At 43.9% G+C, this 17,986-nt stretch overlaps 1 protein-coding gene and 1 long non-coding RNA gene across 2 annotated transcripts in view; one reads left to right on the plus strand and one right to left on the minus strand.

Moving 5' to 3' along the window:
* The window catches only part of ARHGAP30 (Rho GTPase activating protein 30), a 2,240,907-nt gene that overhangs the window by 24,033 nt on the left and 2,198,888 nt on the right, over window positions 1-17,986 (minus strand). The gene's annotated exons all lie outside the window — the stretch shown is intronic.
* On the plus strand, window positions 15,075-16,377 carry LOC138456846 (uncharacterized). Its single transcript, XR_011262142.1, has 3 exons — window positions 15,075-15,413; window positions 15,561-15,699; window positions 15,891-16,377. It is a non-coding gene; the product is annotated as an uncharacterized lncRNA (long non-coding RNA).

The following is a 17,986-nucleotide window of genomic DNA, read 5'->3' on the forward strand; positions in this document are numbered from 1 at the left end:
CACTGCTTTCCCTGATTTGGCAACATTTTACCATTGCCCCATAAAAAAGTAAAATCTCCTTGTTATCTAATTTATCCCGAGTCAAGAGTATCACTATGAGGTCCAAGATCCCAGAATACAGATGTGGCAGGATACTCCTCTACATCAGCCCATTTTACTAAACGTCTAGCTTTCCCTGTAATTAACATATCAATATTTAGTACCAAACCAGATGACATACTAATCATAGGCAACCATTCTATTCATGCTTTGTGTGTGCTGAGTGGGCGAGGATCACTCTCAGCACAATCTAACATTTCAAATGCCTTTGTATATTGCCAATCTCTAGTAGCCACTAACACGTCAGGTGTCGCACATTCAAGGTCCTCATCCTCCACTACACCTTCAAAAATGTCGAGTGACACAAATATTGGTATTTAAATCATACATTAACAAGATGTGCGCCTCTCCATTACAATGCTTCCTAACAGTGGTTAAAAACAAAAAATCACCCATTAACAGGATGTGCGCCTCTCCATTACAATTTTTCCTAACAGTGGTCATGCTGTTCTGCACTATTGATTTTCCTCGTTGGGCTGGTTGTAGATATTTAAGAGGAGACCTACATGCATCTCTTGCACATCTGGTGCCATACACCTCAGTTTTACAAGGAATACTAGGATCTATCCATGTCAAGAATACCCCGCTCAGTCATATCCTGGCTCCTTTCTCTGATAATACTTGGTATGAAGCAAAGCCCTGTTAGTGTACAGTAGATAGCATCCCTTTTTCAGCACATTATAAAATAGGTCCTTACAAATTCTCGCCTAGCATTATTAGCAAGTCTTTTCTCTAGCCCAGCAATGTTTCCAGGATAGCGCTGTTATTAAAGCAGTCCCATTTGTAATCTCTATTGTCAAATTATAAATGAGCAGATCAAGAAGAACTTTTACTCTGAACACATTTTCAAAACGTCTGTACCATAAAATAGGAAATTAGTATTTCTAGTATTAGAAAATAATCCTGCTATAATCCTATTAGTAAGTATTGGCAATGCCCATAAAACAACATAGAACATTCTTTATTCTCATTATTAGAAAAGAATCCTGGCTATAAGCCTATTAGTATGTGTTCACAGTGCCCATAAACCAACAACTGTTTGGACCTTGTACTGGTCCTTTTCAAAGCTGGGCTAGCAAAGATGAATGATTTTGAAGAACAGGCATCGGACCATCTGCATATCTTGAATAGTAGTTTCCAAAAACAAACAAGTTGAAAAAGAAACCAATGTCATAGTATTAAGTGAAGAGGAAAAGGAAAAAGGGGGGAGAGAATAAAACTGAGATGACTGTAAGTAACTTGTAAAATATTCATGAATTCAAAACCAACTCCTGTAAGCACATTTGTGTGAGCTGAATTCCATAACCACAAAAACAATTTGCTTAAATTGTTATATCCGCACCCTATTAGTGTCCACTATTCCATATCATTCATGCAACATAGATCATTGTACCCTGAGCCATAATATTCCACCCATGTAATTATACAACTTTTAATCCTTTCATAAAACAGGTAATGCAAGCTGTGCATGGTGATCATTTAAAGTCAAAGATAAAGCTGCTCAACTCTAATCTGCACCAGGTTAAACAGATAATATGAAGTTCGTGCGGTCCATGTCATGATCGACACTGCAATTGATAAATGCCCATCAATGGCATATCGCGGCATAGAACTCTCAGATAAGAAATATATATGCGGGCGTTGCTTACCTCATTTATGCTCTGTTATAGAGTTGACTACAATGTTAGACACATACAGACTAAAGGAGTTATCCAAAAATGCTAAATAAAAGTAAAACTTGTTTTACCTAATCTATTCAGCTTAACTACAAAACATGTTTGGGCTCCTGTTTTAACGGCGACCCAGCCGATCTGGCATCCACTGTGCTTTCGCCATTTTGGTTCTATTTTTATATATGAAACATGACATCACATGTATTGTATGTGATGTCACTAACCATGATGTATAATCCAGACAGCGAAGAAAGAGAAGTAGAAGTGGACTTAACAAGAAGATTAACACGAGCGAGTTACAGGAAACAATAGAGCACTTGAAGATAAAAAATCTAGTCATTAACGTATCATTGCGCCCACCTGCCGGATGGCCTAAGGTGCTATAGAAATACAATAAACATAAACATCAGATAGACCACTATCACCCTCAGAGATTTCTGCGTTAAAGAAAGGTTTATTATTTGCTCCATCAGCACACAGTGATCTAATTGATTTTCAAATGTACTTATTTAAGTTTATTAGAAAACTTAAATTGAAAGAAACGTTTTTAAACAAAAACCAGCAAGACGAGCAAATGGAGGAAATTGCTCCCATTAGTGAACTTACTATGTCAGACATGCAGAATACACATTTGCTCCCCTCACTGGAGGATAACCATGAGGCTAGCTAACAAGTGATCTTGGAGGATCTTAATATTGCACTTAGGAATTTAGAAAGGCCAGAATGTAAGCCTCAATCTAAATGTGTTCAACCGAAACTAAAAGACAGTATCATAGATACATTTCATAAAGCTGTTACGTTAGAAATACACAAGTTAATCGATAAACCAAGGAGTTATCGAAAACATTCCCCCAGTAATTAAAAGCCAGAAGAACCTGAAGCACTGCATAACCTTGTTTCAGACGCTAATAAAGAGGCAGGTAAAGGGGGCAATATAATCATCATGAACCTTAAGGACTACATTGAAATGGGTAATTCCCACTAAACTATCCTCTTATCCCAGTATGTAAGGGGCATCACACATGCACGAGCTCATCCTCAAGTGGTATAGACAGGGTCTTTTTACAGAAAAGAAAGAGTTTCTTAATTTTCCAGAACCTATTATGACAACAATTTACTTTCTGCCCAAGGTACACACGTCCTATGAAAAACCTCCTGAGGTGCGACCCATGAGTGGAATCAGATGGGCAACAGAAAAAATGCCAGTACACATAGATACAGGTATAAGACAGAAAGTCACAGCTATGACATCATATTTAAGGGATTCCACAGACCACCAATAACATAACATGGTGTTAGGAAAGAGTTCTCTTTACTGCACCTTTCCTTCCATCTTTATGGAGTCCCCAAACTTTTTGCTTTTATTTTTTAATCTGACCTGTACTTTTTACAGTGCAGTGAAGCTTTAAGCTTCACAGCACTGACATTTGCTCATATGTCATGGGGAAACGGTCAGGTCCTTCAGACTGTCAATACTGGGAAACATTGTTTCTCTTAGTCGTGTTACTGTGTTACTACTTTTGGTTACTTTCGTATCACTTGTGGTAACTTGATATCATTGTACAATGTTTGTGTACATGTACAATCATTGTGCAATTTAATTCAATTCAACGCAGCTTACCCTGCAGTACAATGGGGTACATTTTTGTTTTGCTCTAGGTGTGCTAACATGATAAGATGATGGCAGCAGTGACTTTTTACCACTTTTTGGGAATTTTCATTTTAGCCTTACTGTGTTTACCGCGTTTGGCTACTAACTGTGGCCACTGGTCAAACAAGGCCGTGCCACAAGATTTTTCGCTTGTCCTTTTGCCATCTTGTTCTTTAGCCTTCTTCCTGGCCTGAGAGGCCAGGAACATTTTTATAAGGATTTCCAGTGGCCGGGAAAGCAGAAGTCTTTGGCGGGCTACTGGAGGGCTCTGTGTGTTTGCTGGCAGGATACTTTGAATCCCTGTGGAAGGGATTTATCCATGGCAGGTGAAAGTCACTGTTCAATTATTGTTCACTACCTTATGTTGTTTTATGATTATCTTTGAATGTTTTGTTGTTTAGTATGAGGGCCAGATTATCCATGTTAGGAGTTGTTCCCTTAGCTTACTTAGCTTAGCCTTAGCCTTTAGAATAGGTAGGGAATTCCCTGATAGAGTAGGGCAAGCACTTTAATAAAATGTCTGATCTTGAGAAAACTATAAGCATTTGTCCACCTTGCATTACTGACCCCGCACACATGTGAGTCATTTTAGAATGAGTGGTGAATAAACTCAAATCATAAAAGTATCTTCAAATGTTGCCTTCATTTACTCTTCACAATTGCACTATACTTTGTGAGTGCTTAAAACTGCATGCAAGGTACCAGCAACAGGTAAGTGTAAGCATTGGTGGTCCTTTGCATGCAATTAGCAATTAGCATACAATATAAACTTTAATTTTCACGAGAGGTGTAATGTAAGAAACATGCGTAAAAGCCTTGTATAAGGCTTTTATTCATGTTTCTTAGGTCACGCCTCCTTTTCATTCATTTGTATGACAGAGAGGAGGGGTGCACGGAACTTCCATTTCCACCGCCTCCCTCCCTCTCCGCCATACATGTTCATGTCGGCGCAAATGCAGGGAATCCCTATGGGGTCTGCCACCTTTTATCTCCATAGGGATCCCATGGCAATCCATTGTAAATGCTGCCTGCTGTGTACGGTAGAGTGCAAAAGTGCAGGGTGTTAAGGAGAATTCTCAAGAATGTGCTAATTACCCTTACCTTTTGAGACCCCCAGCAACTTTGCTGGATTTCTAGGATTTAAAGCTTTACCTGGAAAGAGTGTGAGCATTTTTTCCCACTCTTTAATGTATTTTAATGTGTGTTTTACTTTTGTGTTCTTTGGATATGGAGTTTTAAGTGGCACAGGGATGTCTCTCAGACTTCCCAAGGTTTAAATACCTTCTCTGGGACTGACTACTGTCTCCCAGAGCATGTAAAGTTGAATTGACTTTACTCGTCATTTTAAATTTACAGACCCAGCACACACTATCTTTCTATAGAGTGCTAGAGGGGTTGCCTAGAATCCCCTGAGTCTAAACATTAATGTAACAGTCAAATGTTATCCTTTCCTTCTTGAAATGGCTGATGGCAGTGCTTTAGAACAAACTACCACGATTTTTCCAGACCCCGAACACCGGTAGCTAAAAATCAGGGCAGCCATGTTTTTCAATATGGCGCCCAAGACCTATCTATAAAAACAGACTCTGGTCATCTTGTTTCGCCGTTTCTTTTAGGAAAGGTCCTTCTTGTGTTTAACTCTGCGCGCCAAACCAGGTTTGGTCCCTTTGTTCGTTGGCCTTTGGCGGGTTTCAGTGTTGAAGCCCTCCTCTGGCACCTGAGTGTCTGGGTTGGACAGGATGTGAGGGAGGTGCCCGAAAACTCCCTGTGCTTAGTCTCCTGGGAGACCTGAATGCACTCTGGCCTGATTGGCCGGCTGGCTGTCCGGCAAGGACAGCCACCCTGCTGGGTGAGTGACAGCCAGGCTGGAAAGAATGGGGGAAAACTGTTGAAAAGCAGGCCTCTGGGACTTGGAAAGCAGAGTCGACCACTGGAACGAGAGAACCGAAGACAAGCTGAAGGAAGACGACTGCTGCAACTCCTGGTCCACCGGTGAAGCCCTGCTGCAGGTCCGAATTGACTGAAACTCCCTCGACAGAGAAGCCCTTCAAGGACGACTTCTTCCATTGAGTTTGGTGGGAATAACCAACTCGCAAGTCACCTGTACACCGTCTCTATACTGGTCGAATTTCCTTCAAAGTGCTGTTGAAAACCAGATAGCCAGTGAGAAGGATACCAGTTTGTGTCTGACATTTTGCCAAGCTTGTGGCCTCTTCCCTTGGCAGTGCAGGAACCTCCTGATGTCCTCCTTCTTGTCCTCACGACTGAAGCTCAGGAACAGCGAGATCTGCAGGAACTGCCAGGAACAAATGCCTCAGCTACAGCTTTTCTTCACTTACAAGGTACTGTGCAAGTGCGGTCAAGAAATCTTCTCTGCCGCAGTGAAAGTTTGTGAAACTTTCCCAACCTTGAAGGCTTGTCCTTCCCTAAACTGACATATAATTTTCCGTCTGCCCAACTACTTCTAAAAACAGTGGCAAAGACTTAACCGTTTACTACCAGAACTATGCGATCCTATCCAAGACTCTGAACCATTGACTTTGGCACAGGCCTACTGAATTGAAGTGCTGGGTTGTGGTGGACTGAAACTATTTGCCCTACCTCTGAAAGTATTTGTGCTTTTAATTCTTTTAACCTTGTCTTTTTACCCCTTTTTAAAGTAACTGAAGTGCCATTTTGCTCCCACTTCAGGGGAGCTGAACTTGTTTAGAAACGGATTGGTTGTGTATTGTAGTATACTAGACTGTGATATTGAGCTGCTATTACTAGTGGAATGTTTTCCAACTGACTGTGTAAATAAATGTATATTCTTTTACCAAGAAACCTCGAGTAAGTGTTTGAACCACTGTGATTGCTAACCCTTTGTGTAACCCCTTGTACTGCTCACTTTACTCTTCAGATAAGTCAGGCTGCTCAGCCACTGCAACCACATTACTGTGTAGTACAGGCGTGTACCAAAGGTGAAATTGTACTTACACTTGTACTCTTAATTGTGTGTAGTGTTCCCAAAGGGTACTGCATATGATTCTGCCTAACACTGGTCTACGGTGTTGAGGATAAAGTATAGTTGTTACATTGAGAGTGCTGCTCTTACCTTTGTTCAAATAACCCTCACAACGCTAAGCACCACTAGAGAAGCAATTGTTTTATCATGCCTGATATTGATAGCTACAGACAGGAGACCCCAGTCACTTTAACAGTTGATCAATTGAGAGAAATGTGTAAAGCTATGAATCTCACTGTAAAAGGCAAAAAGGTTGAATTGATAGAAAAGTTGTTAGAATACCAAAGTCTGAGGAGTGGGTCTGAAATACCTACACCTGCAGCAAATGTGCAAAATGATAATGAGGATGATAATGTTTCAGAGTCCAACTCAAATGTTATTGATGAGTTAGATGAGGCAGAAGAGTCTCAAAATGTAGGTCCTGTTTTACCTCTACCTGCTCATAGGCCACAACCTTTGGCCACAGGGACCCCAAGGTCCAACACTAAGTCCTGAATGTGTCTCTCTTGAAAGGATGAGACTTGAGTTGGAATTCAAAGGAATCCAAGCCCAAACTGAAAGTAAGCATTAAGAACTAAAGCTCAGAGAAATGGAGTTGAATCATGCACTTGAAATGAAAAAGTTGTCTCTTGAGAATGGTTCTCTCCCAGTGTCTTATAGGTTTTCAGTCCTAAGAGGCCTCACATGCCCAAAGATGCAGAAAGTACTTATGAGGTTAAGGTTGATATTCTGGATTGGCTGTACAACTTTTAAATATAACCATGGGATTCAGAAAATTACAGGGAATCAGTTGATTCCTTGGATCTTTTCTAGGCCACCCCCAGTTGCACCTGATAATGTAATGGAGATGGGAGAAGTGGATAGAATGGAGTATGAAAGTGTGAAACTAGCTTTGATAGCTAGGTTTGGGACGACCCCTTCCCAGTATCTTAAGAGGTTTAGAACCCTCAAAAAGCATGATGGTACCCATTGGGCTACCTGGGTGTGTGAATGTTTGAAAAACTTAGATGGTTGGGTTAAGGGTTACAGAGTTGACACTTATGAAGTTATGAGACATCTGTTTATGTTGGAATCTATTTATGATGCCTGCTCTCCTGAGCTGAAACAGCACTTGGCTGACTCTAAGGAAATTGATCCAAAGACGTTAGCAAGGGCTGTTGACTTGTGAGTTGCCAACAGGGCTACTCACAAAGATTCTGGGGAAACTCAGAAAAAGGATGAGGTAAAGCAGCACAAGAAAGATAACAAAGTGAATTCTAATACCTCCAATCCAAAAGAGGACCCCAAACATAACAAGGGTAAGCCACAAGGGAACCCGAATCAGTCTAGTGTACCTCCTGGTGCTAAACCAGAAGGAGGTCAGACCAAACCCCCATTCATAAAGACATTTGAAAATGTTATGCTTGTGGGTCAACTGACCATGTGAAAGGGGATCCCAGATGCAAGGGTAAACCTTCAGGGTTCCCACTGTCTCCTTAGCCTTCTCCCCAGAGGAAGAAGTACCAATGGCAAGTGGAAACTTTCACTTACTGGCTGAGGAACCCATGAAAGTCTCAGCCAGTGTTTCTTTAGTGCCCCTGGGTCTGTGGGAATAGCAGAACTTAGATGTCTACAATTCCATTCCAGACAATACTAAAGAGTATTACAAAGACAGTGTTTTTGTGCATGGTCAGGAGACCCCTGCCATCAGAAACACTGGCGCCAGCATAACTGTAGTTGATGAATAATTTTTTTAAGGTTGAGGATGTTGCTAAGGCACCCAAATTCCTAACTAAGCTTGCTGGAGGCCCTGTCCAAATGCTTCCCCAGTTACCAGCTCTCATCCAGTGCAATGACATGACCGTCAAAATACCTGTAAGTTTGCAGAGTGAGGTACCTGGGAGAGTCCTGTTGGGGAATGACTTAAAGACTCTTGGAGTTATAGCAAGCACCCCCAGGCCTTCCAGCAAAAGGAAACAGGAGCAGACTAGGAAGGCCAGAGAGAGTACCTTAAGGAGCTCTCAAGAGGAGATTATAGAAGAAAATATAAATCACAGTCCACAGGACTTACTAACTGCAATTTCTAAGAAGAAGGAGGAGAAGGGGAAACCTACAACCTCCAGGAAGAAACCAGCTAGCACTCCTGTGCTACCAACAAGGACATCCCTAGGGGACTGTCCAAAATCACACCCGTGATCTCTCCACCAGCTGAGGCTGAGTGTGTGGAACAACCTTGTGTGGTTGAATCAGCTGCTGAGAAATCAGAGCTGGAAGAGGACCTTGCTCCTGTTGGAGATCTGGATCCTGCAGACCATCCTGAGCTGCAGTCTTTACTGGCAGAAGGTGGACCCTGTAGGGCAGACTTCAGCAGAGGTCAAAGAGAGTGTCCTACTCTTGAAGGTCTTCGCCAACAAGCAGCTTCCCAGCTCGATGGGCAAGAGCCAGGGAAGCATAGGTTGTACTGGGAAGATGGCCTCTTCTACATTCAACCAACTGAGTCTATCCCAGGGGACTACAGAAGACTTATAGTGCCTCTTGAAAGCAGACTCCAGTTCATACAGTTAGCCCATGAGATACCTTTGGCTGGTCACTTAAGTTTGAAGAAGACCAAGGAAAGGCTCTCTTTATATTTCTACTGGCCTAAATTGGGGTCTGATGTAGATAAGTTTGGTAGGAGCTGTCACACTTGCCAAACCTCTGGCTAGAGTGGAGCCAAGAATGTGGCACCCTTGGTGCCTCTCCCAGTGGTGGGAGTCCCTTTTTTAGAGTGTAGGAATCAACATTGTTGGTCCTTTAGACCCTTCAACATTTTCAGGAAACAGGTTTATCGTGCTTGTAGTAGACCATGCTACTAGGTATCCTGAAGCCATGCCTATGAGAACTGTTACAGCTCAGGCTGTGGCTAAGGCACTACTTGGTATTTTTTACCAGGGTAGGTTTTCCTGAGGGAGTTTTCTCTGACATGGGATCCAATTTTATGTTCCACTACATGTAGGCCATGTGGAAAAACTGTGGAGTAGCTTACAAGTTCTCAACTGCCTACCAACCTCAGACAAATTGATTGGTAGAGAGGTTGAACAGTACACTGAAGAGCATGATGGGTGCTTTAGAGGAACCCCTTAGAAGAAAGTCGGACCTTCTACTGCCATGCCTTCCATTTGCTTATAGAGAAATCCCTCAGGGGGGAGTAGGATTTAGTCCCTTTGAACTTCTTTATGGTCATCCAGTTAGAGGCCCCTTGGCCCTAATTAATGAGGGGTTGGAGAGTGCTCCTTCTCCCAAGCCAGTGAGAGTCACTGACTATGTGATAGGTCTCCGAAGGAGAATGTCACACATGATGGCAGAAGCATCAGATAACTTGAAAGCAGGTCAGGCTCTGGTGAAGCATTGGCATGACCGTAAGGCCAACATGTTTGAGTTATCTCAAGACCAGCTAATTCTAGTTATGGTACCTACAAGGCAGAGGGCCTTACAGGAAAAATGGATAGGACCCTTCAAGGTTGTGGGTAAACTTGGAGATGTCAACTATCTGGTGGACTTAGGCAATCCTAAGGAGGCTCTCAGAGTCTTTCACACCAACCGTCTAAAAGCTTATGTCTCAAGACAGCTTCAGCCCAAGAGGAGGAGGAGAGTGAACCTCTACCTGACAAACTCAGAGGCCAGTCTTTAGATGAGAAAATATAAGGAGTTAATCTCTCTTCTAATTTGACACCTGAACAACAGGAGGAGTGCATGTTTCTGTTAAATCAGTTTGCCTCCCTGTTTCCACTATCACCAGGCTTGACCCTTTGGGGCCAGCATGATATTCAAACGGGTGACTACCTGTTAAAAGCAGAGGTTACAGGGTGTCAGATCATGTAAGATCCCACATAAAGGAGGAGGTCAACAAGATGCTTGATCTCGAGGTAATAGAGCCCTCTACCAGTCCATGGTCTAGTCCAGTTGTTCTAGTACCAAAGGCAGGATCCTAGGAGTTGAGATTCTTTGTAGATTATAGATCTCTTAATGCAGTCACCAAGACTAATGCCCTCCCTTTACCAAGAACAGATGAACTGGTGGACAAACTTGGTGCAGCCAAGTACCTCAGCACATTTGATCTCACTTCAGGCTATTGGCAAATAGCACTGACAGACCATGCCAAGGAGAAAACTGTATTATCAACCCCAGCAGGCCTCTGCCAGTTTAAGGTAATGCCTTTTGGATTAAAGAATGCACCTGCTACACTCCAAAGGATGGTTATTCAAGTTCTAAATGGGATGGAGGACTTCTGCATGTCATACTTGGATGACATTGCAGTGTTCAGCCCTACTTGGAAAGAACATGTTGACCACTTAGGATACGTTTTGCAGGCTCTTGAGCAGGCCAATCTGACCATAAAGGCTAGTAAATTTCAAATTGGTCAGAGTAAAGTGGTCTACCTTGGACATGAAGTAGGAGGAGGTGAAATCAGGCTGTTACCTAGTAAAATACAAGCTGTACAAAACTGGGCCACACCTACTACTCAAACCCCAGTGAGAGCCTTCCTAGGCTTCACTGGGTACTATAGGAACTTCATTGAGAACTATGGGACCATAGCTTCTCCCTTGAATGTGATCTCCTCTCCCAAATTCCCTAAAAAGGTCAGGTGGAATGAGGAGTGCACTCAAGCATTTGAAGGCCTAAAGAAAGCCCTTTGTCAAGCTCCAGTCCTAAGAGCTGCTGACTATAACCAAACCTTCATTGTGCAGACAGATGCTTCAAATACAGGCATAGGTGCAGTCCTTAGTCAACTGGATAAGAAAGGTAGGGAGCACCCCATTTGCTTCATCAGTAGGCAGCTGAAGGAACCCGAAGCAAGGTGGGCAACCATTGAGCACGAGTGCTTTGCTATTGTGTGGTCACTGAAGAAGTTTAGGCCATTCTTGTATGGATCTACTTTTGTGATTCAGACTGACCACCAACCCTTGAGGTGGTTGATGCAAATGAAAGGGGAAAACCCATAACTATTGAGATGATCAGTCAGCCCGCAAGGGTTTGATTTCACCATTGAACACAGGTCAGGTTGTTGCCACCAAAATACTGATGGTCTCTCCAGGATGTTTGACCGACTGGAGTAAGGAGATTCATCCAGGAGTGGATTAAATCTTCCTGTCCCTTAGTCCGGGGGGACGATTGTTAGGGAGAATGCTGAATATGTGCTAATTTCCCTTACCTTTTGACACCCCCAGCAACTTTGCTGGATTTCTAGGATTTTATTTTTTACCTGGGAAGAATGAGAGCCTTTTTTTCCCACTCTTCCATGTATTTTGTGTGTGTTTTACTTTTGTGTTCTTTGGTTATGGAGTTTTAAAACAACTCCACGGGCATCATCTTTTTCTGTGTGTCACACAGCACCTTCAGTGCAGTGGCAGAGGTGTCTTTCAGACTCCCAAAGGTTTAAATACCTTCTCTGGGACTGAATACCATCTCCCAGAGCATGTAAAGTTAAATTGACTTTACCAGTGTCTTTAAATTTGCTGACCCAGCACACACTATCTTACTATAGAGTGCTAGAGGGGTTCCCTAGCTTCCCTCTGAGTCAAAACACTCATACAACAGTCAAATGTTACCGTTTCCTACTTAAAATGGCTGATGGCAGTGGTTTAGATCAACTACCATGATTTTTCCCGAACGCTTAGAACGGTAGTTAAAAATCGGGTCAGCCATGTTTTTCAATTTGGCGCCCAAGACCTATCTGTAAAAACAGACTCCGGTCATCTTTTTTTTGCCATTTCTTTTACGAAAGGTCCTTCTTGTGTTTGGTCCCTTTGTTCATTGGCCTTTGGCGGGCTCCAGTGCTGAAGCCCTCCTCTAGCACCTGAGTGTCTGGGGTGGACAGGATGTGAGGGGAGGTGCCCGAAAGTCCCTTTGCTTAGTCTCCTAGGAGACCTGAATGCACTCTGGCGTGATTGGCTGGCTGGCTGTCCGGCTAAACAGCCACCCTGCTGTGTGAGTGACAGCCAGGCTGGAATGAATGGGGGTAAACTGTTTAAAAGCAGGTCTCTGGGACTTGGAAAGCAGAGTTGACCACTGCAACGAAAGAACCAAAGATGAGCTGAAGGAAGACGACTGCTGCAACTCCTGGTCCACCGGTGAAGCCCTGCTGCAGGTCCGAATTGCCTGAACCTCCATCGACCGAGAAGCCCTTCAAGGTTAACTTCTTCCCTTGAGTTTGGTGGGAACAACCAACTCATAAACCGCCTGGACACCATTTCTTTTTGGAAAGGTTCTTCTTTTTTTTTTGTCTCTGCGCACCAAACCAGGTTTGGTCTCTATGTTCGTTGGCCTTTGGCGGGTTTCAGTGCTGAAGCCCTCCTCTGGCGCCTGAGTGACTGTGGTGGACAGTATGTGAGGCAGGTGCCCGAAACTCCCTGTGTTTAGTCTCCTAGGAGAACTGAATGCACTCTGGCGTGATTGGCCAGCTGGCTGTCCGGCAAGGACAACCACCCTGCTGTGTGAGTGACAGCCAGACTGGAATGAATGGGGGAAAACTGTTTAAAAGCAGGTCTCTGGGACTTGGAAAGCAGAGTAGATCACTGGAACAAATGAACCGAAGACGAGCTGAAGGAAGAGGACTGCTGCAACTCCTGGATGATCGGTGAAGCCCTGCTGCAGGTCCGAATTGCCTGAAACTCCAATCGACAGAGAAGCCCTCCAAGGTTAACTTCTTCCCTTGAGTTTGGTGGGAACAACCAACACGCAAGCACCTGGACACCGTCCCCATCTGGTCGAATTTTCATCAGAGTGCTGTTGAAAACCGGATAGCCAGAGGGAAGGAAACCAGCTCGTGGACTTGAAGGCACTCACACCTTAAACCGACGTCTTGCAAAGCTTTTGGCGTCATCCCTGGGCAGTGCAGGAACCTTACCGACATCCTCCTTCTTGTCCCCATGACTGAAGCTCAGGAACAGCGAGATCTGCTCAAACTGCCAGGAACAACTGCCTCAGCTACAGCTCTTCTTCAATACCAAGGTACTGTGCAAACGCGGTCCTGAAATCTTTTCGGCCATTGCGAGAGTTTGTGGAAACTTTCTCAACTTCGAAGGCTTGTCCTTCCCTAAACATTCGTCAAACTTTTCGCCTACCCAAACTCTTCTAAACTCTGTGGCAAAGACTTAAACGTTATCTACCAGGACTGTGCTATTATATTCAAAAACTCTGAACCATTGACTTTGGCCCAGGTCTATTGAGAAGAATTGCTTGTTGTAGCTAACTGGAACCCTTTGCCCTGCCTACGAATGTATTTTGGCTGTCTGTTCTTATAACCTTGTCTTTTTACCCCTTTATATCTGAAGTGCCATTTTGCTCCCACTTCAGGGGAGCTCAACTTGTTCATTTGCTTACCGGTTGTGTATTTGTGGTTTATTAGTGTGTGATATTGAGCTGCTCTTGCTAGTGTAATGTTTTCTAAATGACTGAGTAAATAAATGTATATTCTTTTACTAAGAAACATTGATTAAGTGTTTGTTTGAATCACTTTATTAGTTGGTCCTTTGTGTAACTTGTTCTACTGCTCACTTAAACTCTTGAGATAAGTCTGGCTGCTTAGCCATCGCTACCACTTTACTGTGTAGTACAGGCTTGTACCAAAGGTGAAATTGTGCTTACACTTGTAGTCTTAATTGCATGTAATGTTCCCAAATGGTACTGCATGTGATTCTGCCTAACACTGGTGTACAGGGGTGAGGATAAAGTATACTTGTTACATTTAGAGTGCTACTTTTTCCTTTGTTCAAACAGGCACACTGCGATTCGATCAGAGCAATAGCAATTAAGGGGTACCCCTTTCCTTTTTCCTCGAACGATATACCCTTCGAGCAGCAAATAGAAGGATACTATGGGCCTCATCACAAGTTTGGCGGTAACCCTTAAATCCGGCGGTTGCGCTATTACCGCCGGATTTAAGGGTCTGCCAAATCAGGGCTTCGGCGGATTTCTCCCTAGCTCTGAGCTGGGGGGAAATCCGCCCAAAATTCGTGCTATTACCGCCGGCGGGAAATCCGCTGGCGGTAAATGTGCAAAAATTCTGCATTGAGCCCAATGGCGAATGGGGCATTCCTGAATGGGCTCAGTGGGGAATGGGGAATTCCATTACCACCAAACCCGTGATCTGGCGCTAATAGCGCCGGGGGGTTTGGCGGTAAGGCTAATACTACCGGTGGTAATACCCCTGGCGTTACCGCCCAACTCGTGATACAGCGGTGTCGCTATTACCGCCGCATTTAAGGGTCCGCCAGATCATGGATTTGGTGGATTTCCCCCCAGCTCTGAGCTGGGGGGAAATCTGCAGCAAAATTGATGATTTTCGGCACGATTACCGCTGGCGGGAAATCCGCCGACGGTAATAGCGCGAATTTTCCCCATTGGGCCCAATGGGGAATGAGGAATTCTTGAATGGGCCCAATGGGGAATGGGCAATAACCCTTCCGCCAAACCCGTGATCTGGCGCTAATAGCGCCAGGGGTTTGGCGGTAGGGCTATTAGCACTGGCGCTAATAGCGCCGGCGTTACCGCCCAACTCGTGATGAGGTGCCTATATCTTTAACGTCCTGATACACACTAGTGTTTCTAACGAGGACCTATGATGCTGAACCAACCAGAATGCACGCCAGATGCAACAGACGAACGGTCACATGACACGACTCTCAGAGCACGATAGATCGCTGCTTCTAGATAACCTGTGGGAGCTCGAATGACCTAAGTGCGTGTCGCGTCTGTATAACAATCCGAACCCTGTAAACTAGCTTGGCTTATATACCTCGGTGTACAAGAAAGGAACACAGCTTTATAACGCTGCGTTCTGCACATCTTTTACAGCATTACCGTGTATGGCAATAATAGCAAGAGTTGCGGTACGGACTAGCATGCTATGCGAACACTGGTAACTGTGACCTGCTTTCTGTACTTCAGTGGAAAAACGTTGTCCTCGTCCCACACAGACACCGCGTGGTACCCCATTGCAGACACAAAGAAGGACAGTACAAACCAGGTACATCTATCTGACTGACGTATAATCTTCACACTGTATTCCATCTATGTTTCTCTAATACGGGGGTGCAGGAAATGGTAACGACAACGGGTATACAACGTTGTTTAGAAACAATTGAATTTACATGCACTTGCCCTTTGCTGCTAGGTTTAACAGTGGATGAAGTTTACAGGCATTTGGAAACCGCGCCTACCGTCAATAAACGCGGGCCCAACTCTCCGGGAACCTTACATCCCGAATAACCATTTTTGAAGATAAGGAAGCCCACGCTGGGAATTATAAACGGGTATGATGTTCTTTTGCTCTACCTGTTTTAGCTCGATTTAAATACTGTGGCTGCATATCCACCTTAGTTTAAGTGGTACAGAGGGCAATGTGGCACCGTATACTAGGATTGAAGCAATGAATTGACTAGTTTTTTTTACTTAATCACGATTATAACTCACGGAGCCAGTGATATACTTTTATGCTTTACAGACAGACAACAGGTTTGGAAACAAAATTGACAACTGATGCCGTGGAAATTGACAACCATGACAGATTCCGAATATATATTTGCATAATGGTCGACTCCGGCACAGAAAACTGAACATTTGAGTCACTAACCACGTGCAGCCCTGTAAGTGTATGGTGATGTCTAGTTCAATTACTTGTGAAGATATCTTTAATGAAACACTATATGCTAGTCTGTGCACGTTTGCAAATCCAGCCAGAATATCACTGGACTTGTAGATATACTTCTTTTATCAAGGCTACCTCTTTAGGCCCTTAAAGGACTGCCGTTGTGAACCACACACTCTCTAAATAACACATCACTGTGGTGCCTGCCACCATCACTGCCGGTGAACCATCTTGTTAGAGAACCTGTATCTCCATGACCACCAACCAGAAACAGAACCTTGAGAGATACCACTATTTCCAACACTGACTCTATGAGTACTACTTAAGAAACATAGGGCCTCATTACACGGATGGCGGTAAGGATTTACCGGTACCGGTAAAATACCGGTACCGGTAAATCCTTACCGCCTTACTACGAGGTCCCTTTGCGGGTTGGGGGATTAGGTAATTAGCGCCTTCCCCATTCCCATAGAGCCCTATGGGGCAGAAATGGGAATGGGGAAGGGCAATGGTGGAAGGGGAATTTACCGCCCCTCCAACCTTGGAATGGGGCGGTAAATCCCCTTTCCACCAAGGCGGTGCCGGTATTTTACCGGCATGAGCCATGGCGCTAATAGCGGCATGGCTCACCGCCTACCGTGTAATGAGGCCCCTAGACATAATTCTCATGTTAATTGTGCAACGTAGAGTTCAATGCTGCAACAATTGGTTTGCTTTGTGTATTAATTTTATGAAACACAGTGCATTGATAGAATTGGCAGACAGTTCCCTGATGAATTTCCGGTCAACTCTTTATACACTTTCGGAAAGAAACATGTTGGAATGAAAGAATGATGATGAGTGAATGAGTTTCAGTGAGTCTAGAGTGTTGATGCAATTGAATGGTGACAATGTATGACACATGACACTTTATATACACTAATTACTGTGAGGGCTGTACTTTGATAGCCCCTGAAATTGTATTTTCTGTTTGCTCTATATACAGATGAAAATGTATGTACACTGTGCATCCCTTTTTTAGCCAATGAATTAAGAGATGTCAATGACCTCATAGAGATCGAGAGTGAATTCGATTTCAAGTGTGTGCAATGTTAAATTTGTTGCATATTTTTGTGATACTAATAAATTAATATTTTTTTGTATAAATTTGGCTTCATATGGTTGATTGAAGCAGTTGAGTCTCTGGTTTTTGGTTTAGTGTGGTACACTTATGCAGTGGAACTTAAGGCCTCCCGACACTGTTTGGGCCTCATTACACGGTAGGCGGTAAAGGTTTACCGGTACCAGTATTTTACCGGTACTAGTAAATCCTTACCGCCTTACTACGAGGTCCCTTTGCGGGTTGGGAAATTTAACGCCTGCTTTTTGCAGGCGTTAAAAACCAACCCGCAAAGGGACCAGGGAGCTAATTACGGTACCGCAATTTGCGGTACCGTAATTAGCGCCTTCCCCATTCCCATAGAGCCCTATGGGGCAAACATGGGAATGGGGAAGGGCAATGGGGGAAGGGGGAATTACCGCCCCACCAACCTTGGAATAGGGTGGTAATTCCCCTTTCCACCAAGGCGGTGCCAGTATTTTACCGGCATGGACCAAGGTGCTAATAGCACCTTGGTCCACCGCCATCCGTGTAATGAGGCCCCTTGTCTGTTTCCAAAGGTTATTGAACCTCTTTGAGGGATTGTCGGGTTGAGGCCTGAATCTCCCTTTACCTCTTTATTTTTTTTGGTTCCCAAAGGGTACTGCATGTGATTCTGCCTAACATGGTTCATCCTCTGGCTTTGGCCTTGGTTCTCCGCAAGTGCCAGATGGAACAAATGGGTGGACAGAGCTGCTGGGATCACAATTCAGGCTCCTCATCAGCATGGACAGCTCATTTGTTGCTTTTTGGATTTCCCATATTGATAAGGCGTTTGGGACACTGGTCAGGCCACCATGATGTTCCAGATGTT

This window comes from Ambystoma mexicanum, chromosome 1p, assembly GCF_040938575.1.
Source record: "Ambystoma mexicanum isolate Mex_15411 chromosome 1p, UKY_AmexF1_1, whole genome shotgun sequence".
Taxonomy (NCBI): Eukaryota; Metazoa; Chordata; class Amphibia; order Caudata; family Ambystomatidae; genus Ambystoma; species Ambystoma mexicanum.